This window comes from Pan paniscus, chromosome 16, assembly GCF_029289425.2.
Source record: "Pan paniscus chromosome 16, NHGRI_mPanPan1-v2.0_pri, whole genome shotgun sequence".
NCBI classification, from domain to species: domain Eukaryota; kingdom Metazoa; phylum Chordata; class Mammalia; order Primates; family Hominidae; genus Pan; species Pan paniscus.
In genome coordinates this window covers 47,373,092-47,400,837 of record NC_073265.2, presented here as the reverse complement: position 1 = coordinate 47,400,837, position 27,746 = coordinate 47,373,092, and the positions used below count along the sequence as shown (strand labels likewise).

At 39.2% G+C, this 27,746-nt stretch overlaps 1 protein-coding gene across 1 annotated transcript in view; it reads left to right on the top strand.

The window, feature by feature from the left end:
- The first annotated feature begins 23,694 nt into the window (after nt 1-23,694).
- ALDH1A2 (aldehyde dehydrogenase 1 family member A2) overlaps nt 23,695-27,746 on the top strand; it is a 180,435-nt gene continuing 176,383 nt past the window's right edge. Inside the window, exon 1 of the mRNA XM_055098817.2 lies at nt 23,695-23,834. The gene's annotated coding sequence lies outside the window, so the exon portion shown is untranslated. The remainder of the gene's footprint in view (nt 23,835-27,746) is intronic.

The following is a 27,746-nucleotide window of genomic DNA, read 5'->3' as shown; positions in this document are numbered from 1 at the left end:
GGTGAGAGGCCAAAGGCAGAAGGAGACTTCTGATCTGTAGGTGACATTTAGAATTTAGACTTTAAAAAGTTATAACCTGCCTGAGGCCACACTACTGCAGAACCAGGACAAAACCTCAGCATTTTGGCTTTAATTCCTGATGAAGTTATCATAAATACCATTGTCTAGAAGAGTTACCTATGACCACACCATTACCAAGTCCCAGTGGATGGACCAGAGAAACAGGACTTTCTTACTGTGACTACAGCTAATAACATGCAAGAGTGTTCTCTGGTCTTCCCATTCACTCATCTAACACCTATTTACTGCACACTCATTACGTGCCAAGCACTGCACTTAGCAAGAGCACATAGGGTTCTTGTCCTTCACAGAGCCTAGAGTCTAGTGAAGCAGACAGATGTAAGTGAAATAATCCCACACACATAAATACAAAATCACAACTGAGATGTATGCTGCAAAGATGGGGGCCATATTTCCATAAGCAAATATAGCAAAAGGATTTGACTTTGTTGGAGAGATCTCTGATGGCTTCTCCAAGGAAGTCATGTGTGGACTGAGATCAGAAAGAAGCATGGGGTTAACTACATGAAGTGGGGAAGAAAGTGCATGTACAAAGGCCTTGGTGGCTTTGGGGATAGGGGGTAGGGGACAGCATGATGCCTCTCAAAGAATGAGAGAAATTTACTGTGGTTGGCCCCAGAGAGAGTGAAGGAGTACAGCATGCAAAATGAGCCCTGAGGTGTGGGCAAGGGTCAGACCTTACTAGGCCTTGTAAGTGGTAGTTAGGGCTAAAAGTGTAAGTCATTAAGGTGGTTTAAGCAGAAATACGACATGATCAGATTAGAGTTTTGAAAAGATCCTCCGAGCTGTGAGGTGGAGAGGGGATTGGAGGGGGCTTGGAATGGTCATAGGCAGATACATTTGGGGGTATTACAGAATTCCAGAATTGGGTGGTAGTTTGACAGTGGAGAAATGGAGGGATCCAAGAGTTCTTTATATCTTAAAATTGGAAGAATTTCATGGATTAGATGTGGGAGATGAGGAAAAGAGACTGAGAAAAGTTGGTTCCTGAGTTCCTAACTTGCTGGGGAAGGTGCTGCTGAGCCCTGGGAGAGGAAATCCTGGAAGAGGACCAGAAGTGCAGTGGAAGATCATTAGTTCTGCTTGTGCAAAACTGAGCCTCAGAGGCTTCTGAGCGATGTAAGTTAGGAAGTGATATGGGTCCAGATGAGGAAGGAATGTCTATGTGCTCATAGTGGTGATAACTGGAGCCTGGAGTAAAGAGGCTCCCTAGGGAGAGAGTTTGAAGAGAACTGAGAGTTTGATATGGAACATTTCATGCTTAGGTAGAGGAGGATGGAATCTTTATTATTTCTGTTTTACTACCTTCAATTGACAGTCACACTTCTCACCTCCATCACCACGAACAGCTCATCATCAAACATAGCTTACTCATACAAAATATTCACTGAACAAAATGTTCCAGCCACCTAACAAAATGTTCAAAAGCATCTTAAGAAGGTAAGCAATGAATAGTATTCCTCCTTTATTCCATCTGGGAGGGAGCCTTTGTCAAAATACCCTGACTCCAAAGTTCTAACTGGAAGCATGAGGAAGCTTTTAAATTTCATTCACTCAGAAAAAGTTTTCATTGAATATGTACCATGTGTCAGGCACAGCATTAAGCAGTGGGAATTTAAAAATGAAAAAACAAAACCAGATCTCTATTATTAAGGAATTAATAGTCTAAGTGACTAAGATGTCTGAATGAATACACGATAGAGTAGAATAGAGTTGTAAGCAAGATACTGAACCAAAATTTCTGCTGTCACCATAGGGACATCTGAGAGCTAACTCTGCATTTGCCAACATGCAGAGGAAAGAATGAGTATGGTGACTGCTGTCAATGGTTCTAAAGCTGATGAGCTTTCCTGGATGCACTGCCATACTGATTCTCCAGGGCTGGCGTATGCTGTTCTTTTATTAATAGTTCCCTTGGCTCTGCCCCTTCCTATCTTCTCTTCTCCCCAACATTCTATTCTGTGTTTATCTACTTTTGCCTTGTGTAACCATCTTTGCCTACACTCACGCAATCCCAAGATAGAAGCCTGGTGTTTATAAGTATAACCACCTCTCACACCCTGACCTCACTTCCCCTACACCTCCTAATTCTAAATTCCAGTCCCTCAAAGCCTTCCTTTCCACCTAATTATTACCTCATGATTACCCACGTTAATGATGCACTTCCCAGCATCTCAGGTTCCATTGACCCAGTGATTTTCTTCTACACCCATGTTGCCAAAGCCCAACTCTGGGTATGCCTAACCATCCATTTTTTTTTTCCTCAGACTTTCTCTTCCCTGGCTGCTAAATGTTGCTGAAGAAAATCATAAACGTATTGATTAACGCTATTGCAGATAATTGTGATATAGCATCAGCAGTGGCCCCATGTTCTTAGTTAACCTTTTATTTCCAAGTTTCCAGATTTTAGCATGCACTAAAATCAGCTTCCCTCAGAGACTGATTCTGTAGATCTGGGATGGAGCCCAGGAATCTCACAAGCATACTTGATAATTCAGAGCCGATTCTTTGCCCAGCAGCAACCACATACTCTTCTATGCCTCCAGCTCACAGTCCCAACCCTCCCACTCAGATGATTACTTTTTTCTCCAAATCCACTGGGAAAGCATAGGTTTCATTGACTGTAAGTCCTTTTATGCCCTTACTCCTAAAAAAATTGCCTTAGTTTTATTTATGTTATCCTCTTTTCCTTTCCTTATTCCTACCGTTTGCCCCATGTTAATGTTCTGTTCCAGCCCCTCTGGAACCCAGGCCAATCAACATTCCCTTCACTCTCAGTCTCTTTCCAACATTGGCTTTCTCCCACCACCCCAGGACCAAAACAAACACAGGTCTCTCTAATACTGAAAAACATTCCTCAAAGTTGTTTCACTCCAAATTACCATTTTATCTGTTAATATCTCCTTCACTTTTTTCTTTTCCACTTGAGGAAGAAATAACCTTTTTCCCATGAGTGTAAAATCATATTACACTGAAAAAAATTAGAAGTATTTAAATTAAAATGTTAAAATTTCTTATAATCCCTGTCGTCAGAGATAACCATTATTAAAAGGTTGGAATATCGGCAGAATTTGTTTCAGTAGGCTGGGCATGGTGACTTACGCCTGTAATCCCAGCACTTTGGGAGACCAAGGCGGGTGGATCACCCAAGGTCAGGCATTCGAGACCAGCCTGGCCAACATGGTGGAACCCTGTCTCTACAGAAAATACAAAGATTAGCCGGGCATGATGGCGCATGCCTGTAATCCCAGATACTCAGGAGGCTGAGGCAGGAGAATCACTTGAACCCAGGAGGCGGAGGTTGCAGTGAGCCGAGATCGCGATCGCACCATTGCACTCCAGCCTGGGTGTCACAGCGAGACTGTCTCAAAAAGAAAAAAAAAAAAGAAAAAAGAAGAAGAGTTTGTTTCAGTAGATCTAATAATATATAAGTATCTATTCTTTTCTTCACTCTAAAAATAGGGTTATACTACATTTACTAGATATTTTTCCCACTTAAAAGTTGCTGTTTAGCCTTCTATGCCAATGTAAACTTCATCTTTCTAATGACTGTGTAATATTCCCTTGTACAAATGTGCCATAAATTAAACAAACTCCTTTTGATAGGCAATTGGTTGTTTCCAATTATTGTTCATTAAAACAACTCTGCAATGAACAACCTTGAGAATCTATATCTCTTAGCATAACTTCCTAGAGTTGAATAATTAGAGTATGCATATTTAAAGTGTGTTAAAATATCTGTTTTCTCATTTTCTTTAATATCAGGTAATTGAAATCTATTAAATGTTTTTCCCAATCTAACAGTTAAAAAATATTGTTTTAGTATGTATTCCTTTGGCTAACAGTGAAGTTGAGCATCTTTAATGCATTCGCTATTTTTTATGTTTTATTTTTATGTCCTCTGCCTACTTTTCATATGTAATGCTTAGTTTTTATTATATTGTTTTAGCTCTTTATAAGATATGAATATAAATCTTTTATTTTTCAGATGTGGCATGTCATTTTCCAGTTAGTTATTTATCCTTTAACTTATGATGATGCTATTTGATTGCAATATAGAGATTTAGAAAATTTTATGTACTCAGTTCTGAAACCTTTTTCTGTATGGTTTCTAACTTTGTTATGTGTGCTAAGAAAGACCAGCACTATCCCAAAATGACAAGAATATTCAAATTTGTCCTATATTTTATTCTAGTATTTTTACAGTTTCATTTTTATATTTAAATTGTTAATTTTTCTAGAATATATTTTGATGTATAAAGTGGGGCTCTAATATTTTTGCAATATTTTGATCTCTTATATATAAAAACTTCCCAGAAGTAAAATTGTTATTTTAATACCTCGCCTTGCTATATATTTTAATGACTTTCTGGTAGATCTCCCCTCATTATTTTCAAACATATATTAGCTAGATGAAGTTAAGAATCATTTTTTTTAAGTTCTATCCCATCCCTGCTATCTGGATAAAGTTATAATATTGAGTTTTCATAACCAGAAATACAGTCCATCTGTCCATTTAGTCAAATCTTCTTGATGTCCTTTAAGTTAAGATACATTATTTTCTCTGTTGTGTCTTCCATATTCTTATTAAGCTTATTTCTGGGCATTTGATATTTATTTGTATTTATTTTTGAAGTTAGGTTGAGATCTCTTTTTTTATTCTATTTTCTAACTGATCATCATGAGAAAAACTCTATTTCTGTGTGTATATCTTCTATCTGCCCACTATAATGAACTTTCTTTATAGTTTAAAATGGGTTTCTAGTTGATATTGTGGTGAACATTGTTAGTTTTCTACTTGGCATCTATTAAAACTTCTTTCTAATAGACCAAGTTTTCGTTTAAATATCTGACTTTCTGGCCAGGCGCAGTGGCTCGCATCTGTAATCCCAGCACTTTGGGAAGCCGAGGTGGGCAGATCACGAGGTCAGGAGATCAAGACCATCCTGACTAATAGGGTGAAACCCCATCTCTACTAAAAATATAAAAAAATTAGCCGGGCATGGTGGCAGGCACCTGTAGTCCCAGCTACTCGGGAGGCTGGGACAGGAGAATGGCGTGAACCCAGGAGGTGGAGCTTGCAGTGAGCAGAGATCACACCACTGCACACTCCAGCCTGGGCGACAGAGATAGACTCCATCTCAAAAAAAAAATCTGCCTTTCTTTTTATGCAACTGTGGGCTTTTGGTGGAAGACTGACCATTCTCAGATGTAAGGGTAAACACTGATTAGTCTAAGCCTACCAGAATAAATTTCCCACCCTTGAAACCACGACAGGTTCAGGACAAATGTGATTTATTTATTTAAAGGCAATACCTCTGTGTGTCATTTAGTAAGTTTCATATTTCCTATTATCATGCTTTTTTTTTGTTAATTACTGAGATTTTTTAAAAACAGTAATGAATATTGAATTTTTATCAAATGTCTTGAATATTTAATGAGAAGTTTTCATTTAAAAAACTTCCATTTTTCTTTATGTCATTAGTTAGTTATATTACATTTTAAATGATCTACTGTTGAACCAGCCTTGCATTCCTGAAAATCTCCTGCTTGGTTGTGATGCACATATATTGCTAGATTTAGTTTTCCAATACTTTTGATTTTTTTGCTTGGATATTCATAAGTAAAACTATAAAGGGGTAGTTTGTGTTTTACTTATCAGACTTTGATATCAGACTAACACTAGCCATGAACAAATGAACTGGATAGATTTCCATATTTCTCTGCCCTATGGAACAGTTTAAATAGCCCAAGAATTATCTGTTCCTTAAAAGTCAATGGGTTCTATGTACGTGCAAATATGAGCCAATGTCCTCTTTGGCTAGTAAATCTTTGAGAATATTTTAATATCTACTATTGTTACTGTCATCTATAGGTCTTAGGTACATTTTAGTCATTTGCGGTTTTCCACAATTTGTTCTACTCAATCTAGAATCTCAGAATTAATAAAACAGATGTAGTGTATAATTTAAAGCATGCTTTTTCATTTCAAACATAATCTATTTGTATTTTTCTCTTTTTTCTCCTTGGTCTCAATTGCCAGAAGCATATAATTTTTATTGTTATTTTTGAAGAGCTGTGTCTTGATTTTATTTGTCAAAAATAGTTTTGTTTTATTTAAAATCAATTAATATGTGATATTCCCTGAATTCCCTTTTCTGTGCATTTCTGGTTAGGGTGCACCACAAGAGAGATTCTTGTGCAAGACGTGAAGGACAGGTTTGAACAGCAGCCCTGTTGTAGCTCACACATGCCATCACCTACCTGCTTGCTCACCTTTGTGGTGTAAGGCAGAAGGCACACAGCAGGCACACCCAGGCCTTCCCCTGGGTCCTCCTTCAGTATCTCTGGCTTCTACACTAGGTGTGTACATGTTCAACATCAACGTCAAGTGTTCCAGTTTCTGTAGGACATGCATACCATAAAAGTCAGAGGCAACAGGAACTGATACAGGTTTTGACAGGTGTCAGTCTAAGACAGCCAAGTATAAAGAGGTCCCTGGAGAACCTCTGACTGGCCTGCACACTGGGAGGAGTGTACACTGAGGTGGAGCCTCGGGAAGTTTGTGCCGTTTGCAGGGAGGAGGATCCTGGCCTTTTCTGTTCCAGGGTGGTAACCTGGGGATTCAATCTGTGATATGGGGGCTTGTTAACAGGAACCTCTTTCCCTTTGCTGAGTTTTTTCCTTTTTTCCCAATAAATTCCATTTTTTTCCTCACCCTTCAAAGTGTCTGTGAGCCTAATCTCTCCTGGCCATATGACAAGGACCCCGTTTTTAGCTGAGCTAAGGAGAAAGTCCTACAAGTCTGTCCTCATGAACTCCAGATTGTGTTGGTAGGTTCCAGGTTCTTCTTGTTCCCCTTCAAATTACATCCATCTTCTCTTGACTGACCGCCCTGTGGACATCAAGATCAGCATCAGACATAAAGACAATAGTCTTATAAGAGACTGCTAAACCAGCTCTCATAAGTGTGTAAGGTCAATCACTGTAACAGACTCCTTTATACATATATACACACATATATGTGTATTTGTATCCATATGTATAAGACATATATGTGAGATCCTCCTTCCGTAATTGAACGCTAAGCTTTTTATGCAGGCATTTTTCACAACTTCCTTGTGAGCTACATCTTTTATCAAAGTAAATTGTTCTTTTTGAGCTACTAAATGCTTTTTTGTTGTATACTATACTTTGTGTGCTGTTATATTGTCACTCCTACTTTTGTATTTGTTTGCTGTATCTTTGTCCACCCCTCAATTTTAAATCTGTAGAATAAAAATTAGATCTGATTATATTTTACAGTCAATCTTTTAGAATCAGCTATTTAGCTTACTAGCAAAATATCATTTTACAAGAGGCTGATATGTCTTTAGCTATTTTCCTGACTCTGAGTGAATCTCTATGATCTATTTTGTTTATTTTTATTTATTTGTTTATTTTTGAGACGGAGTCTCACTCTGTCACCCAGGCACGATCTCAGCTCAATGCAACCTCTGCCTCCCGGATTCTAGTGATTCTCCTGCCTCAGCCTCCTAAGTAGCTGGGGTGCCTGCCACCATGCTCAGCTAATTTTTGTTTTGTTTAAATGCAACTAGATGAGTGAAGTCATGATAAGCAGGTTAATCAGTATATGGTTAATAAATAATAACTTTGTATTGCCATTATAATTTACAGAGTTTGTGTATAAATACAATTTTCAACACACATTTTCATACATGCTTTTCATTTAACAACCATTCATATTCTAAATGTTACAAATCAACATCCTTGAAACTTAAAAGAAACCTCTCAGTATTGCAGGAAAGTTTTTGTCCTTTTTAGTAAAAAAAGAAAGCCAACCTTCTGATGACAAGATTTAGAATAAGAATAGACAAAATTTAAATTTTTGTAACTATCAGTAGTCTTCCCTGTTAGCTAGATGAACAAAGGTGACCTGCTACTCCAGCATTTGATATTCTCAAAATTACTTATGGCAAATTTCTGCTACTGAAGTTTGGGAAATTTGGTCTCAATTTTAATCAAAGCTAAATTAAGTATATTTGGAAATTGTCCTAATTTATTTCTAGAAACTTTTTTAATGTTTTGTGTTTGAATGGTTAAAATTAACAGTGACTGGGCTCCCTATCGTCAGACTCTCCTTCTCTTAGACTGTTGTCAACCATCGTCTTAATACATGTCATTACTCATTTCTCCTCCCTTCATAAACTGTAGAAAAAAGTCAAAATACTGTAGGCCTAGCATCTGTTGTTAGCATAAGATGGATTTCTGAAATAAGACACAAAATGCACAAACCATAGAAGAAAATGTTGATATATTTGACTGCATTAAAATGAAACAATGCCTATTTATCAAAAGACAACAAAAAGGAGAAAAAAGAAGACATTTGCATCATATATAGCAGACAAAGGCCTATATCTAATATATACATAAAGGGAAAGTAGGCAACCCAGTGGGAAGATGGGCAAAAAACCTGAAGAGGCACTTCACAAAGAGAAACCCCAAATAGCCAATAAACATGAAAAATATTCTCTGCTTCGCTAGTAATTAAACAAATGCAAATTAAATCCCCAATGAGATTACATTTTATACCAACTGGATTGGCAAAAGCAAAAAAAAAAAAAAGAAATTGCAGTATCAAGGGTCAGCAAAGATGTAGAACTACTACAACACCAACACATTTCTGTGACAGTGTAAATTGGTAAAATATCTTTTGAATGAAACCAAACCCAATTTGCCAATCTGGTATTATCTAATAAATTTTCAGGTGTGTGTACATAATGATCCAGCAATTTTACACCTAGGAATACACCCTAGAAAAATTATTGCATACATATACCTAGAGAAATATATAAAATGATTCACGACCACACTATTTCTAATAACAAAATAACTAGAAAAAAACATGTGAATCAATGGTTCAATGGATAAACAGTACATTTTTATAATGAAATGCCTTAAAGCAGTTAATGGCTTACAATTACACATGACAACATAAGTGAATGCTACAAATATAACATTGAACAAAAAAAAAGCATGTTGCAGAAGAATGTGTGAAGAACTCCTTTGACATAAAGAAAAAATATGCAAAATTGTTGAACATATTTTTAGAGTCCAAGCATAGATGGCAAATCTATGAAGAAATGCAAAGGAACAATAAACAAGAAGCTCAAGATATTAGTGACCCTTGAGGAGAGTGGGAGAAGGGATTTGAGGAAACATTTAGGGGACTGTAAGGAAATGGTCCTGTTGGTTGCCATAAACTGAAAGGTTCCCAGGTGTTAATTGTACCATAAATTATTATGTCTTATATTTCTTTTATTAATAAAGAGAAAAAAATAAAACAACATTGAAAAGGTAGCAGAATAAATAAACTTCCTGCTCATGATCCACCTTGCGTCACCTTGTTTGGGGGAGAAATCTTTTAAAAACATAATTTACTTAGAATATTCTCTTTTTTATTTTTATTTATTTATTTAGAGATGGAGTTTCGCTCTTGTTGCCCAGGCTGGAGTGCAATGGCACAATCTTGGCTCACTGCAACCTCTGCCTCCTGGATTCAAGCTATTCTCCTGCATCAGTCTCCCAAGTAGCTGGGATTACAGGTGTGTGCCAGCACACCTGGCTAATTTTTGTATTTTTAATAGGGACGAGGTTTTACCATGTTGGTCAGGCTGGTCTCGAACTCCTGACCTCAAGTGATCTGCCTGCCTCAGCCTCCCAAAGTGCTAGGATTACAGGCGTGAGTCGCTGTGCCCGGCCAATATTCCCTTTTTAAAAACTCAGTGATTCCCCTCTATGTAATAGGTAATGCCCAAACTTTCTAGACTGATATTTAAGTTCTGCCATAAATCTGCTCCTTCATAGTTGCCCAAATATGTATCTCAATATTCCCAGCATGAAACACTTCATTTTATCCGAAGGGTACTTATAGATTCTTCTACAACACTCCTTATTCATTTCTGCCTACAAGCCTTTGCTTGTGCTGTATCCTCTCATCTGGAAGACTCTTCTTCCGCCTCTCTTTCCATCCAAATTGTACTCACCTCACCTTTTGAAGAATTGGACTTACTAATTCACTTATGAGCCCTTCCCTCACAATTCCATTGAACAGGGAAATCTCCCACGATCAAATACATATACCACTCACTGTATGAATTACTCACACAGCCCTTAATCACATCAGTTTCTTCTCTCTTCTTGTGTATTTGTACATGTGTATGCATGTATATGTTTTCTCTCTTCAAATAGATTATAAACTCTTCCCAAGTAAGAACTATGTTTTGTGGGGGGAGGGGGGAGGGATAGCATTGGGAGATATACCTAATGCTAAATGACGAGTTAGTGGGTGCAGCACACCAGCATGGCACATGTATACATATGTAACTAACCTGCACATTGTGCACATGTACCCTAAAACTTAAAGTATAATAATAATAAAAAAAAGAAAAAAAAGAACTATGTTTTATACTTTTTGGTATGGTCTAAATGGGTTAGTACAGGTAACATGTAATGCAAAGAAACAAAATTTACCAGTAACTTGCGTAACAGACATGATATCTTTTCCTTCCTTCTGTGTCCCGAGACCCACGAATCTATGATACTCTGGTCAGGGGTTGCAGGAGCAAGGAAAGGAATCGTGTGTCTTAGAGGCTGATGAGAGATGGATAAGGCTTTGGGAAAGGATAAGAGAATACAGAGCCACATCCAGGTGGTCATGTCAAATCTTCTGCTTTAGAAATATCACCTCATTTCAATGTACTCCATTTTCATGAACTAAGAAAACCTGGAAGATTGCTTTTACCAAACACACAAAACATTTTCACAAAAAAATGATAATCACAGAAGCACAATTTAATAAATATTTATGGAGAATCAAGTATGGACAGAATGCTGGGCCTTTCATTAAAAAAAAAATAGCTCTTCACGGGGTATCAAACATTTGCATCAACTATTTTATTTGTGTCTCAAAACAATCCTATAAAGTAAAAAGAACAGATATAGTGCATATTATATATATATATATATATGAATTTCTTGTTTCTTGCCTGTCTCTGCTACTACAGTGTGAGCGCCTAAAAACAAATGTTGACTGTTAGACTGTTAGATACTTAGTGCCCAATTTTTTTTTTTTTTTTTTTTTTAGACAGAGTCTCACTGTGTTGCCCAGGATGGAGTGCAGTGGTATGATCTAGGCTCACTGCAACCTCCGTCTCCCAGGTTCAAAAGATTCTCATGCTTCAGCCTCCTGAGTAGCTGAGATTACAGGTGTGTGCCATCACGCCCAGCTAATTTTTGTATTTTTAGTACAAATGGGGTTTCTCCATGTTGGCCAGGCTGGTCTCAAACTGACCTCAAGTGATCCCCCTACCTCGGCCTCCCAAAGTGCTGGGATTACCGGCATGAGCCACCACACCTGGCCTGGTGTGTAATCTTTAATAAACACATGAGAAGTTGTGAAGCAAACCCTCACTATGCAGTTGAGGAAACTGAAGCTCAAGAAAGAGGACTGACCTGTCGAAAATCATGATGCAGTTAGTGGAGAGGGAGGATTCAAACCTGCACCTCTGGAATCCTGTTCTATCACAGCTTCTGCCATTGGTTAAGCACAATGGGGAAATCCCATTGCCAAAACTGCAAGGACATTTTGAACATAACTTTTTGTTTGTTATGATTTTTTAAAAATGTTGTTCAACTTTTTCTAATTTCTTTATGATTGTGCTATTACATAGAATGAATACACTAAAACTGGGGAAAGGTAACTTAGGTAGAATTGCAGCTCTCTGTGAGGGTAAAGCTGAGGCCAAGAGCTCGGTCTTTGTCACTTGGCCTGAGTGGACTCCACAGGCCTGGCCATATGCGTCTCCCAATCACACAGCTGATCACACAGGTTGGGAGTGATCCAGTCAAAACTCATCTTCAGAACTGCAAAAACACAAAAGCCTGTGCCTTGATGATAGGAAATTGGCAACAACTGTGCATAAGGTGTCTAGTGTTAGAACTGCAATGTTAGTATTTCAGGAGCCTAAATTATTTACCAGGTTACCTGGGAATTGGGTTGAGGAATCACATTTCCCACACATTAACAGTGGACTAAAATATCTAGGACTTCCATTCTGTGTAAGTCCCTGTACGTTTCCACTTCCATTCCCCCACTAGCAGGGGTGCTGAACACAATATCCTGAGAAAGGCATTGAAGTTACCCTAAATTTCTTAGCAATCGGGATGGGAGTCCATTGCTTGCTTTTCGAGCTTTGCCAGTGGAAAGCCTCAAAGCCTACTGCTCGCTGAATATTAGTCCCATGTACTCCCCTTATAGTTCTGAGAATCTGGGGATTCCTTCTGGTCCTAGCAACTATCACTCTTTCAATTGGTTATATTGCCATTCATGTCTATGAAGGTGCCAGATCGTAAATCTCTCCTTCCAGAAGCGACTCAACAAATTTCCATTCCAACTGCTCCACTGAGCAAAGAGGATGCAAGAATCAATTGTTATGGCTCCTTTCAATATAACCCTCTTCTCCTGCCATCGTATTTGTAAAACAATGGAGAGAAACAGCAATGGCCACTGGTCTCAGTTAGGTGACCTTTACTTCATCCTCGGGAAAGATGCCGTGTCTTTTCTGGTGCCAATATCCTGTGGCTCTCCATAGACTTCCAGGAGACACTGAAGCACATAGGCCAGGAAAGTTTCCCTCATCTCCCAAAACCAGCAAGGGTTATATTATAATTTAAAAATTAATTTGCAAGCTGTTGAAAATATACTACAATGACCTGTAGAAAATTAAAAACAAAATTATGTCATTTCAAATATACCATTATCTACGAAATCACTGCAGAATATGCCATTGGTACGAAAACCTTTGTTCTTGGTAGTGAATGAAAGGTGTGTTTTTAAATGCCATATTTCTTGATGGAAATACACACTCAAAAACACTTTGAAATACCTCTGGCTTAATGCAAAGACTTTGGAGACTGACCATGTTTATTCAGGTAGATCTTTTGTAGATGAATCTCAGAATAATTGATCAAATTCCCACAAACCTGAGTGGTTTTAACCGTTAAAATGATAAAAGTAGCTAATCAATTAATAATTGTATAAGCAGTAGGAAAAAAATTTAAGTCAGCTCCATTTTGACTGAGCGATCTGAATTGAACATAGTCATGACTGGATGTGTGCTCGCCAAGGGGTTCCTTGACTCTGTGACTTTTATGTCCTCTATGATCTGAGTTCATTGATCTTTTGGGTACAAAGATGAAGACCATTTGTTTACCCAAACATTTGTTCAGGGAGAATTTATTTAAGGGAAAGTGAGTTAACTAAATGAAGCAAGGTCACTTTTGTTTTTGTTTGATACATGATATCAAAGAGACTGTTGAAATTTGGTATGCTACTGAAGGACAGGAAGAAAAGCATTGCAATCTATTTGAAACTAAATGGAAGTTAACAACACCTTTCAAATGAGCATTTTTTCTATAATTTTTAAATATTTATTATGTTTGGTACATGAAAGAGATAAAGTGACACCTTGAAAGTGGTTTAATCCACTATCTTAAAACATGTTGACTGAATGGACTTCCTATATTGTCTATATTATATTTTTAAAAATTCTTATGGACTCAGTTCAGTTCAGCAAACATTTTTTGAGTGTATGGATGCTTAGCACTGTGCTAGGTCCTGAATATAGGAAGATAAATGAAAAGCAGCCCTGGCTCTCAAGATGAATTCAATCCAATTAAGAAAACAGTTACAGCGTTGGTAAATTTGGTAAATGTATAGAACTTCTATTTTATCAAATAGCCCAGGGTGAAATTAGAACAGAGATGAGGACTTGCTGGTTAATAAGTACTCATCCCTTTGTTTAGCAAATGCATTTGCAAAGAAATTAATATAACATTATCTACTCTCTTGCAGAGAGATTCGCAAGATCAGAATTTTAGATTTGGAAAAAATGGTAATATACACATAACCCAACTCTTTTATTATAAATAAGGCAGGAGAGGCTCAGTGACTTCCCTGGAGTTGGCTCATGGGGGACCAAGACTAGAATGCTAGGATCAAGTATCCTAATTTCTTTTATTCTTTTGTTTTTGTTTTTGAGACAGAATCTTGCTCTGTCGCCCACGCTGGAGTGCAGTGGCAAAATCTCGGCTCACTGCAGCCTCCACCTCCCGAGTTCAAGCAATTCTCCTGCCTCAGCCTCCTGAGTAGCTAAGATTACAAGTGTATGCCACCAGTGCCCAGCTAATTTTTGTATTTTTAGTATAGACAGGGTTTCACCACGTTGGCCAGGCTGGTTGCGAACTCCTGACTTCGTGATCCACCCGCCTTGGCCTTCCAAAGTGCTAGGATTACAGGCCTGAGTCACCGCACCCGGCCCCTAACTTCTAGTCCTGTCTTCTTTCTTCTAGAATGTGCTGTCTCTCCTTGTTCTGCTACTGATTTCACTCATGAACAGTGGGGCCTCAGGGTCAAAAGTCTGGTTGGAAGAAGAGCTTGGGGACTTCTTGGAGTTGTGTTGAGTGCATGATGTGGACCCATAGAACTGTTTTGTGAAGATACTTTAAGATTTGAAAAATGTGAGTTACACACCTCCAAAATTGGTCCATTATAATTACATTTGGGGAGGCTTGAAGCAGGTGATGGAAATTGGGAGATTCCTAAAGCCCTACAAGCCACCTCTTGGTGCCGCTACTGCTTGTAAAATATAATATTGTCATTTAATTTGCATGCAATTGAATTAAATGAACTCTTAGTACATAGAATTTATGGAACTTCTTGCCCCTAAAAAGATGTTAAGGTAAGACTGATTAACTCTCTTACAAAAGGAGATATGATCGTCCTTTGAGTGGAATCAACTGAGACCCAGGATGTTTGCAGCTTCCCAGATCTGGAAGCTTAATTTTATTGTATTGCCCAAATGTGACTGAGTCCTGGAGAACTGAATCGTGATACAATATTCACCAGATACTGACTAACAAACAAGATGACCATTTATTAACTTACGTTGTGCAGAACAACCATGATTACCCTGTTGGCTGATCAGCACATGCTTCCTTAGTAGTAAAGTCTATCAGAGAAGCCAAATTACTCTTGGAATCTTGGAAAACATGGATTAGAATGGAGGGAATGGCTGCCTTAACAATTCACTGTTATTACTGAACTGCTCCTTCCATCCACAGACAGGTTCCCTTCAAGAAAGAACTTGCTTCCCATTCCACTCTCAGGGATTCTGTCTCCAGGTTCCAGACCCTACTGAACTTGATGACTCCATCTGGTGGCTCTATTTCATACTCCCTTTTCCTCAGCCAGGTTTTCACCTTTGAGTCCATCTGCTTTGGGATTGATATTTCTTTAGATGGTTCCTAGTTCTCAACCTGACTTTCACTCCTGGCTTCTGTCCTTCAGATAACTCTTGGAAATTGTCCCCATCCATTCTGACATCTAGCCCAGCAACCAGAATCTTTATGTGTCAGAAACCCTAGCACCCTCACTCCTATCACTCTGTTCCAGAAAAGATTCAGACAGTAACCTGATTGATGTACCTATTTCTACTGTGGGGATCTATCTATGGAAGGAACCAGAATATTGTGTTCTTTGGTCATGACTCCATCACCTGAGTGGTGCTGGAGACCATTTCCTTACTCGTGAGAGAGAGAAGAGTATAGGGTTGAGTTCAAAAACCCCCAAATTAGAGGGCTTGGGTTTCTATTAATATTTCTCTTTCAATACTTAATAGTTATGAACCTTGAGCAAGCTATTAACTGCTTTGCACCTCAGTTTCCTTATAGGACATATGAATATAATAATAGTTCATACCTCATGGGACTCTTCTGAGGAGTAAATGAATTATTTCATATAACACAGTCCATATGACAAACAGGAAGGACATAATACCTGTGACTCTTCTTTGTCTATACTTTTTCTAGATTCCAAGCAACCCCTTTTCTTTATGACAGCACCATGACCTCAGACATTTCACAATACTATGGAGTGGGTTATAGTTTCAGAGTAACAACCCCTTGATCTGATGTGGAAGTAGATTAGATCAGACTAGAGTAGATAGAATGTTATTGTGGTGGAGCACAATCAAATTGTGTAACATCTCCAAGACATACTGCCTAGCAGCTGTCTTATCAAGGGACAACAGCCACTTCTTACTGAGCAATTTTTTATGTGTCAAGTACCATGCAAATTGCTTTATGAATATTGTTTTGTAATCTTTTATGTGATGGTCAATCAGGTGTGGCCCCAAGAGGAGATACAGGAGAGGCTCAGGTAAAAAAACAAAGTTTATTATACTCACAGATCCTAGAGACAAGAGGTACGGCAGGCCATGCTACCCCACAAAGTGCTACATATAAGGGAAAGACACTAGGGTGGTCGGGAGGCAGGTGACAGTAGCAAGGAGAGGGTTTAGGTCTTTTTTTTTTTTTGAGATGAGTTCCTGCTCTGTCACCCAGGCTGGAGTGCAGTGGCATGATCAAAGTTCACTGCAGTGTCCAACTCCTGGGTTCAAGCAATCCTTTCACCTCAGCCTCCCTCATAGTTGGGATTACAGTCACGAGCCACCACACCCTGCCAATTTTTAATTTTTTGTAGAGACGTTATGGAGGCAAGGTCTCACTACATTGCCCAGGCTGCTCTCAAACTCCTGGGCTCAAGTGATCCTCCCACCTTGGCCTCCCAAAGTGTTGGGATTACAGGGGTGAGCCACCACAGCCCTAAATAAAGGTTTAGGACTGTTTTGAGATTTCCAAAGGAAAGGAAAGTCAGGACAGGGTGTACAGTTTAGCATTGGTTATTTTGATAATTTCAGTGGGCTTTAGGCTATACGGATGGTTGCGAGTTGCCTGGCACCTGGTCTTGGGATGATTAAGGCAGAGAAATCTTGCTTCTTGGGGTGTGTGGACCAGATAGAGAAGGTATGGCTCTGCATTGGTTAATATATCAAAGACGTGCTCCTACGTGAGCCATTTGTTAATCTTTAAGAATTGGCTAGCCCTGGGGGAGCAGTCTCTGCTCAGCTAGAAAGGTTTTCTTAAGATACCAAAAAATCATAAATATGGAAAATTAAAAATAATTTACAATACAAATATTACCACACATAATCTTGGCAATATCTTTGTAATGAAAGATATTGTTATTGCAGTTCTAAAGATAAGAAAACTAGACTTCTGGGCATTAGGACATTTGCCTGGGTGGCAGTAACTGGAGGAGTCCTGATTTGAATCGAGGTCTTCCTGGTTCTATGTTGGGAAAAGCTGTGTGTTGGGAGAAGCTGAGGCAGGGCTTGCAAGTCTGACATAATGTAAAAGAGTCTTGGAACACATGTGGGGTCCAGGGTCTAAAATCCTTTGTGGCCTTTGGAACACCAAACTCTGTGCTAAAGGGTGGAAGGCTACCCTGACACACCATAATCTAAGTCCGGGGCATAAAACCCCTCGTGGCTTGGATAGAATCCAGGACTCGTGACTCTGGAATATGTCTAGACTTGCTGGCTCCTTGCTCCTTGCTCTCCCAGGATTGATTGTATCTTGAGTTAAAAGAACCTGCTCTCCACTATCTCAAGTAGCAGAGCATATGCTAAACCATCACAGCTGTAAATCATGTGCTTAATGCAACGCTCCCTTTCAACCCCACATTCTCACCACCTGTTTCTTTGTTTGATCACCAATAAATAGTCTGAGCTTCCAGAACTCGGGGCCTTCGCAGCCTCCACACTCGTGATGGCCTGCTGGTCCCACTTTCTCTCTCAAACTGTCTTTTCTCATTTCTTTAATTCTGCCGGACTTCGTTACCCCCATGACCTGGTGTTGGGTCCAATCACCCCAACAGTTCTAGAGCTCATACTTTTCTCCAGAATGTTCTATTTTTTTTGCACAAAATTTAGAGTGACCCTTTCCTTAAACTGTCTACATATTGCAGGGGTACCTTTTTATAGACTCCTAAAATAATGACATAGACCTTGTTGTCCATTATCAAGTTAGACCAGATATCTGGAATTTCCTGGGACAGCCCTGGTTGTATCTTTTCACATTATGCTGTCCTGCACTTTGTTTATTTATTTTACTTCTGTTGTTTCTTGTTATTTTGGCCCCAATTCTGAGTCAATTAACTATATTTTTCCATCTTAACATCCCTCTGGCTGAAGACCAACTTACCAGTCTTCCTAGGAACTGAACTGATCCTGGGGTTGAACCTCAGGTAGCAGTCAGTTATTATATTGATTAGAGGAATTGGCGGGTACAGATTGGGGGCATCATCCTCACGCCCACCTCTGTGGCATCCATGATGATCCATTTCCAGTCCCTTCCCTGGCTCTACTCAATTCCTTGCTGGGGGAACTCTACCCCAAGCTCTGTTCTTGGCTTCTCTCTTGCTCATTCTCTCACGTTTCTTTTCAAGCCTGAGCTCTAGCCTCTGGTTTGCCTCACACAAGTGTTCTCCTTGGGGGTTCTAGGTCCTGAGATGAACTGAAGACCTCGAATGGTAGCCTCTGTATCACAGGCTGTACCCCACATTTTTCCCGGCAAACTTTCTTGTCTTCTTACCTTCTCCATCTCTTGTTGACATAACCTATTCTCTTGGTCTCCCAGGTTTGAAATCTTGGAGTCAGCTTTAATGTAGCCCTGTCCTTAGACTGCAAATTTAGCCCTCTACCATAATACCTCTTAGATTTACACTGTCTTTTCCTGTCTTACTGATACAGCCCTAAACCTTTTTATTACATGTGTTAAGTATGAAAATAACCTGTCAACTCCAGGGTTTATTAACCTGGGAACTAAACACCCTCTATAAGGTCCACAGATGAGCTTTAGTGGGACTATAAAACCCCTGAAAATATTTTTAAAATTCTCGTGTGTTTGTGTACATACACGTATTTCTTGTGTCAAATAATACTTTCCATCAGCTTCTTAAAGGGGCTTGTATCAGTTTCCTAGTACCACCGTAACAATCACTAAAAATTTAATGGCTTAAAACAACATAAGTTTTTTTTTTCCTACAGTTCTGGAGGACAGAAGTCTAAAAATCAAAGCTTTGGGAGGGCTTCACTCCTTCTGGAGGCTTCCATTTCTTTGCCTTTCCCAGCTTCCGGATACCACCAGCATTTGTCGGCCTGTGGTCCCCTCCTTGCACTAGTCCAGCCCTCACTTATGTCGTTACATTGCCTACTCACTCTGACCTCCTGTCTCTCTCTGATAAAGACCTTTGTGATTACATTGGCCCCACTCAGGTAATCCAGGATAGTCTCCCCATCTTGAGATCCCTAACATTTGCAAAGTCCGCTTTGCCACATACCGTAACACTAATGGGTTCCAGGAATTAGAATGTGAATGTCTTTGGGAGGCCATTATTCAATCTACCTCAGCAGTCAGTGCCCCAAATATGTTGCGAGCCACTGGCTTAACTGGTTTCTTTAACAATCCAGAAAATTATTTCTCTAATGTCACTCTTATCCCGGCATTCTCCTGCTACATTTACAATGTCTTCTCTTACCTATCAGATCAATCCACTCTCTGCACCAAGCATTAAGGGCCATCAGCCAATGAGACCCACTTTATCTCTCCAATGTCATCCCCAACATTCCCCAGCTGGGACATTCTAAGTCATTCCCCTGAAAATGCATTGTCACTCTTAACTCTACACTTGTTCACACTGTTGCCCTGCCAAGAATGCTCTCTTATCTCACTCCTCTCCACCAGTGTAATTTCCTCCCTTTTATCAAAGACTTTCTTCTGCGTAATTTATCATTCATAATGTTTTCCTTTATGAAGTCTTAGAGTTGTTACTGACCGGTACTATAATCACTTATTATTTTGAATCATCCTCTTGCTGGGGATGAGTCAATATTGTGAGGAAAAAAGCTTCTTATACATTCCTTGGAACACCTAAAGGATCTTATGAATGGATAATTCCTTTTCGTCTGTTTCATCTTTTCTCAGAAAACAATTATCTACCTCAGAACACATTGTGTCCTTCATTCTGGCCCTTCTTCCACCATCTGATAATAGCTGTTCTGAAATATGGTCCACCATGTGACCTGCACAAAGAAAAAAACGTTCAATGGGACAAAAATTTTTTAAAGTATTCAACTAAAAATATTAACTTTATTTCAACTCTTGATATTTAAAAGCCTGAAAGATATTTTGCAGGTATTTTCTCTCATAAAAGACTGAAAATGGCATAACTTAGAAGGCTTTAGAAAGTGAGATTAGGACTGCGTGTGGTGGCTCACAAGTGTAATCCCAGCACTTTGGGAGTCCAAGACAGGTGGATTGCTTGAGCTCAGGAGTTGCAGACCAACCTGGGCAACATGGCGAAACCCTGTTCTCTGCCAAAAATACAAAAATTAGCCAGGCATGGTGGTATGCACCTATGGTCCCAGCTACTTGGGAGGATGAGGTGGGAGGATTGCTGGAGCCTGGGAAGTTGAGGCTGAAGTGAGTGTGATTGTGCCACTGCACTGCAGGCTCAGCAATAAAGCGAGATCCCGTCTCAATAAGTAAGTAAGTAAATAAATAAATAAATAAATAAATAAATAAAGTGAGATTATTTAGCCTATGGTACAGATAGAAAGTGCTGTTTATTTATAGTGAGCTGGAAATACACTCCATCTCTCTTTTCCGCTTCCCATCAATTGGGGATGGGCTTGGCAAACATGCCTCAACAACTTCTCATGAGTTTCTCTTTAGAATCCTGGGGAAAGTCTGTGATTAATAATAGGATCCTTCTACCCTCACCTTCTCCATTTGCTTCTCCCTTTGGCCCCAATTGCAAATTGTCTTATTGTCTCTCTTCTGAGAACCGAATTTCTTTTGTGACTCTATTTTCAATGGTTCATTCTTTTATATCTCCTTTCCTACCTGCATCTCTGGGACAAGAGAAAGAGAGCAACTTACCTGAGTCCTCACTGTTTGCTCAACCCTCATTCCTTTGAATTCCAAACTCTTTGGCCACATTGTCCTTCACCTTTTCTAATTTCTGTCATGCTGTGGTCACAGTCCTTATATGAATGTCCCAAGAGCACCTCAACTCATTCATATAGGAGGTCACCCTCCTTCCTGTAAAGCCTTTTCTTCCTCCTGTATCCCCATCTCCCTAAATGGCATCACCATGACCCAGTCATTTCATCCAGACACATCTTTAAACTCTTCTCTCTCCTGCAACCCTCGTATGCAATCCATTAACACGTTCTCTCAATCCTCCATTATTCTTCTAGAATGTTTCTCTTCTCTTCAGCCCCACTGCCACAGATATAATCCGGGCTCTCGGACAGTCTTGCATGATTTAGTACAAAGTTTCCTAATGAATCCTCTGGACTTGTTCTGCTCCAGCCTGTCCTCCACACTGTTGGAAGACTGACTCACCAAAGTGCAGACTGGATCATAGAAGTCTTCTGTTGTCATCCTCCCTGCCCACTCCCCTCAACTCAGTTGTGAGTTTGTGTCTCAGTTGAGAGATTAGGTCAAGTAGGACAGAGTGGAGTCTATGGGTGACTTTTCTTGGGAACCTTTCCCAATCCTTTCCAAGTACAATACACCACTTCCTCCATTGTACCTCCTCCCACACGTACACTGTATATTCTCCTACCATAGCACTCACAATACTACAATGCTCTATTTGTTCACATGGCTGTCTCTGCCTACTAGAAGAAAACCTCTTGAAAGCAAGGACTACATAGAAAATAGTGTCTATGCCCTGTCCTACATCCCCATGCTGACTTCTGAGCTTTTCTGCAACTGCAGATGATAGTTACAGAGCACGCAGATGATAGTTACAGAGATAGTTACACCTTCCTAGCTTAAGTGTGGGTCCACCTGCTTTGCTGGTTGAGGGCTTTCTCCAATGCCACGGGAACTTGTTCTGCACAGCTGCAGAGCAACTCAGAAGTGCCAAGAATGTATTGCTTCCAGGACAAATCTCAACCAATGAGAGATAGAAATCTGTGGGAAAATACTGCAGCTTCTTGGCCCTTGTTAAGACCATTTTGAGGCATGATTTCTTAGAGGATAACCAGAGGAACTGAGCCCCAGTTGTCCACAACAACACATTCATTAATGCATCCTTTGCTAGCTTTTATTCCTTCCCTCTCTTGATTTCCCCACTCCTCCTCCTGTGCTTCCTGGAAGCACCTCCTGAATAAACTAACTACACCCTAACACTTGTCTCAATATCTAAGTTAGTGGAGATTCCAAACTAAGACAGACAATTTCTTATTCATCTTTTGGTACATTTTAAATGCTTAATAATAGTTGATCTATAGACAAAGGAATACAGTAATGAGGGGTGTAATGATTCCAGAAGCCAGATGGCAAGTTGTCTTAGAGTCAGGGCTGATGAGCTGGGATGGAACAGTGGGAAGTCAACAGAACTTCCCAAAATTTAACAAGTAGTCAGAAAGAGGCTAGGGACAGAGACTTTACAGAAGACAGTTCTGGCAAAAATCTGAAAAATGAACCAATAGACAAATTAGTTGGATAGTTGAAGATTAGTATGAACCACAGGGTTCCATTTAGACTGGAAGGGGTGGGGATCACTGTTGGAATGATTTCTTTGAGCAACAGGGCAGAGCAGGGCACACTGTGAGATAAGGTCTCTTGTTTATAACTGATGCTACATGCATTCCACAGCTTACAACCTCAACCTTCATGAATTGCTCCACTCATCTTTCTAGGCTCATATCTCATCATTTCTCCTAAGAACCATGCTCTCAGTCCCTGTACATCTATAGTTAAACATATGGTATCTAACTATGTCCTGTTATCTCAAGCTTCCACTCTTTTGCCCATGTGATTTCCTTGGCTTAGAAGAGACTTCCCCAACTCAATCAACCTAGCTAACTTACAATTGTCCTTCAAAGCTCAGCTCTAATATTATCTCTTCCAGGAAGTTTTTCCTGTTCTCTTCCCCACTATCTCACAAAACTAGGCAATGCTCTTCTTGCACACATAGTACCTGTGTACAGAGCCGAGTGCACCCTGATTGTGGTCTGCTTCTCTGTCTCCTTCACTAAACTGTTCTCTTTCTTGGGAACTTCACACAAAATCTAAAACATTTGGAATGTTTAACACAGAGGATTCTGGATAAATGGCAGTAGCAGTGGCAGGATAGCTTTTGTCTTCCTAAATCACCACATAAAAATAGAGAGTGGGCCAGGCGTGGTGGCTCATGCCTGTAATCCCAGCACTTTGGGAGGCCAAGGTGGGTGGATCACTTGAGGTCAGGAGTTCAAGACCAGCCTGACCAACATGGTGAAACCTTGTCTCTACTAAAAATACAAAAATTAGCTAGGTGGGATGGTGCATGCCTATAATCCCAGATATTTGGGAGGCTGAGGCAGGAGAATTCCTTGAACCAGGAGGCAGAGGTTGCAGTGAGTCGAGATTGTACCACTGCACTCCAGCTTGGGCAGCAGAGTGAGACTCTGTCTCAAACAAACAAACAAACAAACACAGAGTGCCAGCCAGCAAAACCAAAAACTCATGATCAACAGTTATAACAAAACTGAGTGACAACATCTCCCCCAACCCCCAAAATATAAACAGGTGGAATAAGCCACTAACTGCTACAAAGCTTGAGTCTTATGTTCTTCTGTCAGGGAGGAAGCAGAAAGAAGCAAGAAGGCATCAAAACTTGAAAAGAGAAAAACCCTGAATCAGTCAACAGATATCCAACAGAAAACATGGGAGAAGAGGGATATGACGCCAGCAGCTAACACTGGGAAAGTTCAGATCATCTCTAATAATAGGTGAGTGCAAGGGGCAAATGGTGAGGGCCTAGGGGACAGGGGAAGTCCAGCCCCTCATAAACTCTCCAAACTGACCCATCAGGGCTCCCTTCCCATTTGAGTTCTGACTCCAGGAGAAAGTGCTAGGAGTGGAATCAAAATAGAGATGAAGGTTTGGATAAAAATGAGTGGGAGGAACAGAACCAAAATATCCCAGAATGCAAGCCTTTAAATATTTTTTAACACTACCTGAAAACAGCAAGAAGGAGCTTTGTGAAGTTTAAAGAGCTAACTGAACTTCCTTCTTCTAAATGTTCATGAAAAGAAAGTTGGCCAATCAAATTCACGTAAAAATTAATAACAGAAAACTACTGAGTTCAAATTCTATACAAAATTTGTGTAAGAAAATGAGATACCCATTTATTAGAAAGGGGGAGATAGCAACTTGACAATGGAGGAAATAATGTAATTGTGGAGGTAAGGAGTAATGCATACTTGAGCCAGTGATATAGGGTCAGAATTGAAAAACTGGAAATGTAAGAGGCATTGGAGAAATATAATTTCTAGGATCTAAGAGAAGGACTATATTTGGAAGACTAAGTGGATTTTAAATCTCTCTCAGGTAGGTAATGTGTGATAGGAAGGGTTGTAGTGTTGTTGTCTAGAGAATTTTCCTTTTCTCTTTGAGATAAGGCCTTGCTTTGTCACCCATGCAACCTCAGCCTCCCAAGCAGCTGGAAATACAGGTGCGGGCCACCATGCCCGGTTAATTTTTTAAAAAATGTTTGTAGAGATGGAGTCTCTGTATGGTGCTCAGGCTGGTCTTGAACCCCTGGGCTTATGTGATCCTACTGCCTTGACCTCCCAAAGGGCTGAGATAACAGGCATGAACCATTGCACCTGACGTAGAGAACTTTCTATGTGACAGGTACTTGCATTAAACATGTAATTAATATTTTGAAATTCAAATGCAATAAAAATGGTATAGTATATGTAAATAATAATAGATGTATTTATTGATATATGTAAATTTTCTATTCTAATAAATTTTAAATTATTGTAAGATTATTGCAAAAATCATACATAAACATATTAAAGTACTTAATTCATTAATTCAGTTAATTTTCACAACAGCCTTAGGAAGTAGATGCTACCATTCTCTCTACTTTATGGATTATAAATCTAAGGATAAGGAAGTTAATTCATTTACCCATAGTCACCCAGAAAACAAGTTGAAGAGCTGGATTTGAACGCAGGTAGTTTTGCTACAGAGTCCAAAGAATGACATCTGGAACAATTAATTAATAGTTCTGTGATCTCTGGCAATTGTAGTGCTAAGTCTCACTTTTCTCATTATTTTTATAAAGTGGGAATAAGAATCCATGCATTTTGTGGAAATAATGAAATGAGAAATTGTAGGAAAAGCAGTGCTCACAATCTGTTTGTTAGGTCTCCCTGCCAGACTCAGAAAAAAAGTTCTGCAGACCCCTGGTGTTCCTTTGCCTGATACCCCTTCCCCTCTCTTTTTCATCTATTTAAAGTCTACCTGCCCTTCCACATTATTTTCTTAAAGCTTCCTTGACTACACAAGCACTAAATTATTTATTTCTCAGAAAATACAGATCTTAGAGTTTGTGAAGAATTTAGAACCAAATACTTTGATACTTCTGTATATTAATCCCTTTTTCTGCGTGATTCAAACTGATCAGAGCAGTGCCATATATTGAGGACAACATGATAAATAGAGCCAGGTTTCACACGTGTTCTGTAATGAATGCACAGTCCCACTGCTAATCGGCTATCTGATTCTGATCATGTACCAAATAAGTTTCAGTTTCTTCATCTATAAACTTAGAATAAAAACCAATGCCTTGATGCAAATAAGTTTTATAAAGTATAAATTGATATGCAAATGTCAGGTCATGACTAAATGCTGATAACTTATCAAAAATGTTAAAAATGAGGCTGGGAGCGGTGGCTCATGCCTGTAATCCCAGCACTTTGGGAGGCTGAAGGGGGGTGGATTGCTTGAGCCCAGCATTTTGAGACCAAACTGGGCATGGTGAAACTTCATCTCTCCAGAAAAATAAATAAATAAATAAATTAGCCAGCCATAATGGCACACGACTATAGTCCCAGGTACTCAGGAAGTTGAGGTGAGAGGGTCACGTGGGTCCAGGAGGTTGGGGCTGCAGTGAGCCAGGATTGTGCCACTGCACTCCAGCCTGGGTGATCAAGCGAGACCCTGTTTCAAAACAAAACAAAACAAAAAACTAAAAATGTTTGTTAGTGAAAAAGATGAAAGAAGGACCTCTGAAAATTGTCTCCTCTGTAAAAGCAAGAAGAACAGTGGCAAAGATGGTCAGAATCAGCTTCTTTCAGGACTCTAAAAATTAACAAGATTTGCAGCAATTCAGGTACGCATTTATTTAAGAAATATGGACAAATCTCAGTAAGAGCAGGAGGCTTTGTGGCATTTTAATTTGGACTATTTTCATCCCCCTTAACAGCTGTGTGATAGTCTTAAAAACCAACAGTCCACAATGATGGTAAAAAGCAGCACCTGGTGGCCACTAGAGATGGGAGAATGGGGTTCTTCAAAGTCCCATTCCCAGAAAATTGTTATTTGATTTTTTCTGTGGTTTTCTGGCTAACTTTGATGCTCTTTACAAGCAAGAAATAAAGATAAAAGTGGAGTTACAACTTTTAGGGTGAATGTTAAAGGCATGCCACCAACAAACATACAGAGCCCCTAGGCAAAGACTGGGAGACTTACTGGTTCCAGGCATCTCTAAGGAAGTTTATTTCCAAACAATGGCTGGCCTCTAAGATAACTAAGCAGAGACTTCAGGTGGCCATACACAACAAATAATATGGACTTTACAGAATTAGTTCAGAAAGGTTATCAAACAAAAAATAAATATTGACGAGGGGAGATAATCTGGTTTCCAGAATTTTCACATTATGTTATTTTAAATGTCCAGTTTGCAACAAAAAATTATTGAACATGCAAAAAAAAAAATCAAGAAAGTATGGCATATAAATGGGGGATAGAAAAGGAACTAATAGAAACTTTTCCTTATAGAAGCCCAAACATTAGCCTTACCGATCCAAGACTTTGAATCAGCTATTTAAAATATATCCAAAGAACTAAAAGGCAACAATGTCTAAAGAACTAAAAGAAAATGCGAAATGACATCTTACCAAATAGAGAATATTGATGAATATAGGAATGATAAAAAGAAACCAAATAGAAATTCTGGAGTTACAAATTACAATAACTGAAATGAAAAATTTACCTGGAAGAATCAACAGCATATTTGAGCAGATAGACAAGGCAGTGAACTCAGAGATAAATCAATTGAGATTATCCAGTGTGAGCAACAGAAAGAAAAAAAATGAAGAAAAATGAACAAAGCCTCAGAAACCAGTGGACACAATCAAGCATACCAATATACACATAACAGGAAGTCAAGGAGAGAAGGAGAAAAAGGGGCAGAGAGAATATTTAAATAAATAATGTCTATAAACTTCTCAAATTTGTTGAAAACTATTAATACATGCATCAGAGAAGTTCAACAAAGTCCAAATAGGATAAACTCAAAGAGATCCACATCTAGACACATAATTAAACTGCCAAAAGACAAAGACAAAGAAAGCAGCAAGACACAAGTGACTCATGGTGTCCAAGTGAGTCTCAAAAAGATTGATGGCTTATTTCTCATCAGAAACCAGGGAGGCCAAAAGGCAATGGAATGACATATTGAAAATTCTAAAATAAAAAAAATCTCTATCAACTAAGAATTCTTTATCTGGCAAAAATATCCTTCAAAAATGAAGAAAAAATTAAGATATACCCAGATAAACAAAAACTGAGAATTTGTTGTTAGAAGTTATGCCCTACAAGATACACTAAAGGGAATCTTGAATACT